The sequence below is a fragment of the Amborella trichopoda genome, chromosome 8 (genome assembly GCF_054954075.1).
Source record: "Amborella trichopoda isolate Santa Cruz 75 chromosome 8, AtrichopodaSantaCruz75HAP2 v2.0, whole genome shotgun sequence".
In the NCBI taxonomy this organism is placed as follows: domain Eukaryota; kingdom Viridiplantae; phylum Streptophyta; class Magnoliopsida; order Amborellales; family Amborellaceae; genus Amborella; species Amborella trichopoda.
Window position 1 is genome coordinate 11,309,850 of NC_142343.1, and position 6,530 is coordinate 11,316,379.

Consider the following 6,530-nt stretch of genomic DNA (forward strand, 5'->3'; position numbering starts at 1 on the left):
TTACTCGTAACAAATATTCAACATAACAAGAATTTAAATATCAGCTTTGTTCTTTTGGAAAAATATATAAAGAGACTATTTTTCTTTAATACAACGAAGTCACAATCATTCTTTTATCCATTAGATTTCAAAGTGGGTGGTTGTGAATATGTCGTTGAGTAAAATAAAAGTAAAAAAAAATTCTTGAACTATGTGACACCTTCAATTCAAGCCAATTTAACTCTAATAGCTAGCAACAATTATGACCTCCTGGTAGGGTTGCCAACGGGCCGGCTCGGACAGAAGTCCAATAAGGCCTGGAAATGCTCATGTTTGGCCTAGAAACGCGTATAAGAAGCCCAACACATTTACCTTTTATTCTTTTTTTTTCTTTATCTCACCCTTCAAGCTTTTCTCTCTCTCTCTATATATATATATATATATATATATATATAGAGAGAGAGAGAGAGAGAGAGAGAGAGAAATGATCATATATGACCCTCTCCCATCCATGTATGCAGGACCCCCAAAGGATCACCATTAAAGTTGGCTCAAATCTTTAGAAAAATCAAGTCTCACACTCATGTGATAATTTTTTTAGAGATCTTTACCAACTTTAATGGTGATCCTTTGGGTCCTACACACATCGGTGGGGGAGGGTCCTATAGGATTGTTACTCATATATATATATATATATATATATATATATATATATATATATATATATATATATATATATATATATATATATATATATATATATATATATATATATATTACAATATTTTTTAGAAATTTTTCTTGGGTTTTTAAAGAGAAAAAGAGAGATTGGGTTTCTAAAGAGATAATGGGGTTTAAATTTTCTAAAAAATATTTTTGCATGCATTTATATTTATATTTTTGATTTACTACAAACAAGAAAAGTTCTAAGAGTGAAGATTTTTTTTTTTTGAAAAAAAGAAGGCTAAATGGGCCTGGCAGGGATTTATTTGGAATGACCTGAGTTATTTTCAGGCTTACTGGGCCAGGCAGGCTGAGCAAAATTTACGGGCCAGCCTGTAAGCACCAATGATTATGGCAGTGCAACCCAAGGCCAGCCTAAAACCAGGCATGTTAGCGGCCTGTTAACAGGCCCGGCCCGGCGCATTAACAGCCCTACCTCACTTGTAATAAAGATTCTTATAGTATACAGTAAAGAGTTCTGTTCGTAAAGCCAGCCTAAAACCAGGAATGTTAGCGGCCTGTTAACAGGCCCGGCGTGGCGCATTAACAGCCCTACCTCACTTGTAACAAAGATTCTCATAGTAAAGAGTGCTGTTTGTAAAACTGAGCAAAACAGGATGTATAAAAAAGTCCTGAAACTGAGCAAAACAGGATGTATAAAAAAAAAGTCCTAAAACTGAGCAAAACAGGATGTATAAAATGAAAGTCCTAAAAACTGAGCAAAACAGGATGTATAAAAAAAGATGCAAAGATGTGGCTGCTGGGATTCGAGCCCAGGTCTCCACGGCCACAACGTGGAATTCTCACCACTAAACTACAGCCACCACTTGATGCTACTAAAACATGTAGTAAATAACTTAACAAAATTTACAATTTTAACTCCTCACCTCCTGCAAATATGTATCCTTCTTCTCTCTCTTTGAGATCTTTGATGTGGGTGCCTGTGCGTTACATAAACACAAGAGCGGGAAATGTGGACTTTTCTTTAAAATTTGAAAAGCATTGGAACCATGAATCCTTTGTGTTTGTAATTATGAATCATCTTTTATATTAAGAAATAGTTTTCACAAGGTTGACACCTTTTAAAATTTAAAATTAATGTGCACTTCTAAAATTCTTAGAAAATGTTTGTTTTGATGTTGGAAAAACATTTAATTGATCATCTTGACAATGAGTTGTATAGATCTAGAAACTAAGAAAAGAAAAAGAGATTTTAAATTCCAAAAATAACGTATCTTGCAACATATTATTTGGACCGTCTATTTTCAACATTTTTATACATTTATAGATTTGCTTAATTTGAACTATTTCTGGAGACACTAAAAAATTTTACTCGAAAATTATGTCTCATGACAAAGTATGGAAGTCCACCTTATTTTAATTATATAATGTTACAACCTTATAGAAATCGGCCCCTTTATAATCAGGTTAGTGGGTCGCAGGTTTTTATTAAGCGGGTATTCTATTCTCTTGCAGCAGGCACCCAATGCACTTACTCCCTCATAAATCAGTCGATGATCCTACGGTAAACAAAACGTAGTTTTGTATAACCATATTATCCCGTAAAAAATAAATGTTTGGCAACTTTTTGGATACATAATCATGTTTTATGTAATCAAGAAAGAGGGCGAAAACATAGGTATACAAAGCTAAGAAAAAAATAGAGTTATCCAAAACATTGTTTTGTGTTAGCATCAAAAAGGGAATATAACTTGTGACGATCCTATTTTCACACATAAGAGCTTCCCACTTTATTAAATACAATTAATTTTACATAAACATCCACACAATTTAGATAGAGAAATCACCTCAAATTTTTAGTTTTAGAGAGAGAAAGTATCTTAAAATTTTAAAAAGAGAAATTATATCAAATTTTAGAGAGGAAAACTACTACAAAAATTTAGAGAGAGAAAGTATCTTACAATTTTAGAGAGAGAAACAATATCACATTCTAGAGAAAAATTATATAAAAAAATTAGAGACAGAACCTTTCTAAAAAAAATTGAAAGAGAGAAATTATATCAAATTATAAATTTTAGACGAATAAAGTATCTTAAAATTTTAGAGAGAAAAAATATATCAAATTCTAGATAGAGAAACTATTAGAATTTTTTAGAGAGAAACTATTTCAAGGATTTTAGAAAGCAAAACCATATCAAATTTGAGAGAGAGAAAATATCTAAAAACGTTTTGGGAGAGAAACTATATCAAAATTTGTAGAGAGAGAAACTATCTTAAATTTCAAGTTCTAGAGAGAGAAAGTATATTAAAATTTTAGAGAGAGAAAAAATACCTAAATATTTAGAGAGAGAAAACATCTCAAAGTTTTTAAAGAGAATTTAACTCAAATTTTAAGCTTTGGAAAAAGACTATCTTAAAATTTTAGAGAGAGAAACTATATCAAATTTTGGATAGTGAAACCACCTAAATTTTTTTAGAGAGTACCTATCTTAAAATTTATAGTTTCCCTCTCTATAAATTTTAAGTTTTACAGAGAGAAACTACATCAAAATTTAGAGAGAGAAGTAACCTCAAACTTTTTGGAGAGAGAACTATCTCAAAAATTATAGAGAGATAAATTATATCAAATTTCAAGTTTTAGAGAGAAAATATCTTAAAATTTTATAGAGTGAAACGATATCAAGTTTTAGAGAAAGAAATTACTTAAAAAAATTAGAGAGATAAACTATCTCAAATTTTTTTGAGAAATTTTTTCAAATTTTAAGTTTTAGAGAGGTAAAGTTTAGTGAGAGAAACTATATCAAATTTTAGAAAGAGAAATTGCATGAAATTTTTTTGAGATAGAAACTATCTCAAAATTTTTAGAGGGAGAAATTTTCAACCATATGAAATTTCAAATTTTTAGGGAGAGAAACTAGTTCAAAATATTTGGAGAGAAACTATATCAAACTTAAAGTTTAATCTCTAAAAATGTCGAGATGGTTTCTCTCTAAAAATTTTAGATAGTTTCTCTCTTAAAATTTGATATAGTTTCTCTCTAAAATTTTGGTAAAACTTTTTATAATGGGAAAATTTTTTATAAGTATTGTTGCATACCAAATATGTGTAAGGTAATTTTCACATAAAATATTTTGTATGAAAATGTTTCATACCTATTAAATGTGTCCTAAATAGTATAAACCCAATTTACGCAAATAGATAACCCAAATGAGGGATTTTACATAACCTCAGTATTATCTTCTATCCAAAGAGCTATTTCTCAATAACCAGATTTTGGCATAACCAGGATAAACCTTGGGATGTCATTTCTTCGAAGCTGATATATATAGTGTATTGAAGAATTTCTTTAAAACTTGGGGTTGGGAAGATTGAACAATCAGAGGCAGTTTGGTAATTTGGCGATAAAATTTTCAAGCCAAATGATGGTAGTATTCCTCATTGTTCCATATTCGAAAAAATAGAACAATTGATGATGAAAAAGTGAGTTTCATGTTGCCAATCCTAAACAACTAGGGTATAATCATCATTTGGCAATTCCATGTTACTAACGTCCAACAACCAGGGATTTTATTGCATTTGATTCGGCCTAAAATGATGATAAATTACCAAAACTGGCCCTTATTATTTAGGGTTCCTAAAAGTGAATAGAAGCAATTTGAATTTTATCAATATTTTTTTTAAGAGGTACCTAACTATAATGAAATTTAGAGGAGAACATTTTAGTTGTAAATTTTCGGTTATTTGATCACCTTCATACTTTTGTAAGGTAAATTTGATATTTTTTTTTTTGGGTTACTCAAAAGTTACATCTCCAAATCTTGGGTCCTAAAAATACTCTTAGATAGGGGTAAATGTACATTTATTTTAAAGCATCTAACAAATTAAAGGAAGAAGAAATTAAATCCAAAATAAAAAGGAATATGCTACGATTGATCTTTTTTGAATTAGTCGAATGCTTTAAGCGCATAAGGCATTAAAACTATAAAATCAAATTAGAAATTTAATAACTAGCAAATAAATATAGATGGAAAACTGGTTTGTTCAAATCTTTTTAGATGCCTATCCCCAAAGTAAAAATATTATATAAACTAATATAAAGCATGAGGTCTTGGACATCAAAGAAAACTACACACTTTTAAAAAAAAAAAAGCAAATAGAATACGCAAGTATAACAAGGCAATGCAAAAAAAAAGAAAAAAAAAAAGTCTTTAGGGATTTTGGATTTTTCCCTTGTATAAAGTTTGGCTGTCTATAGGGTGGCAAATGATAGAACCGACTCACTTGCTAAGAAGTGTAGTGCTTCAGTCCCTTCTAGTTTCTGATGTTCTTTTTCTTTGAGCTTCTTGTAATTTTTCCTTGAACAGTAAAATTGAGTACTCGTGTCAAAAATAATAATAAATAATAATAAATAATAAAAAAAATAAAAATAAAAAATAAAAAATAAAAAATAAAAAAAAATAAAAAAAAAGGAAGTTGGGCTGCCTCAATGCCTCTACATCCGAGCTGGAATGAGCACGTCTATGTCTGGTTTGTTCAAGGAAGTCTTCTTTCATGCAAATCCGATCTTCTCATAAGCTCAGCAAGAGAGAGAGAAATAGCAAAGAGGAATCACCAATTTCCGATTCACAAAAAAAAGAAACTTTAAGGACCATGGAGTGTAGTAATGGTGAATAAGGCGGATCAAGGGATGAAGTCCTCATTCTTCATCCCTCATTCTTTTGAGGATCCTGTGGTGTAGCAATGGTGAATGAGGCGAAGTTGATAGCTATTATACATAGATTAAAAAATATGAAGGAGAATACTAGTGGTAGTATAGCTTGTGTTAATGTTATAAATAAATAAATAAATACTAGTGGTCGACTCCCTAAATGCAAATAGATGGTGCAAAAATGGAACCAAGAATTCTTTGGATTTAAGAACTATGTTGTTTGAAATTCAGGATATGAGGTCAAGATTTGTTATTTCCATTTTGCATATCTATAAAGAGCTTAGTGGGGAGGCTGGCATGCTTGCTAAGCAAGCGGCCGATTGGGATTTGGTGGAGGCTAATGGGACATGGCTTAATGGTGTCTATGGTCTGGAATTGATTTGTAAATTTTCTCAATTTTAATCTATCTATATTTGCTCCTTTGTGATAAGTTAAATAATTTCAGAAAAAAAGACAAAAAGAAAAAAGAAATAGGATTGGAGACTTAAGTTATCAGTGAAGTAAGGAGCTAAATTTCTCTTGGAGCTAAATCATATTCTTCAAAATTAAATTTAGAATTTTTCTAACTTGACCAATTGAATAGTGAAAATAACACAACTTATTCAGAGTTGCAAATAAAGAACACATTGTTTAAAATTCCTAATGAAAAACAAAAGGCGCATTTATGTCATCTAATACACTCAAGGCATTTGAAGTCTAAACAACAAAAATACTCCTAGTTGATCCTCATTATTAATCTGCGTTTATATTAGGGTGTGATTTGTATAGAGCCGAAGCGCTAAACAATCAAAATAGAGTGCAAATTCAAGGAGTGTTAAGAAATGTGGTTTCAATACTAAAAATCTTTGTGATAGCCTTCAAATATATTTTCATATCTAATTATAAAATTTAAATCTCTAAAAGTAACGTAGATCGAGCAGATCTATAAAAATTTGAAAATCTTGAAAATTGACAATCAAAAACTTGAAATCTTTTTTATTTCTCCATGTATCTTGATGTCAAGATAATCAATTTGAAAATATTTGGACATCAATACATCGTCTAGTGAAACTTTTCAAGTGCGCTACAATTTGATCCAATTTGATTATTTAGTGCCTCAGCTCTATATAAACTTTTTTCTTTATATTATAATGTTGAACAAATACATGTAATGGCATCA

The 6,530-nt window shown here is 30.2% G+C and overlaps 1 non-coding gene across 1 annotated transcript; it reads right to left on the reverse strand.

Moving 5' to 3' along the window:
* Nucleotides 1-1,454: 1,454 nt before the first annotated feature.
* On the reverse strand, nt 1,455-1,526 carry TRNAH-GUG (transfer RNA histidin (anticodon GUG)). The gene has a single exon. It is a non-coding gene; the product is annotated as a tRNA-His (tRNA).
* Nucleotides 1,527-6,530: the final 5,004 nt, after the last annotated feature.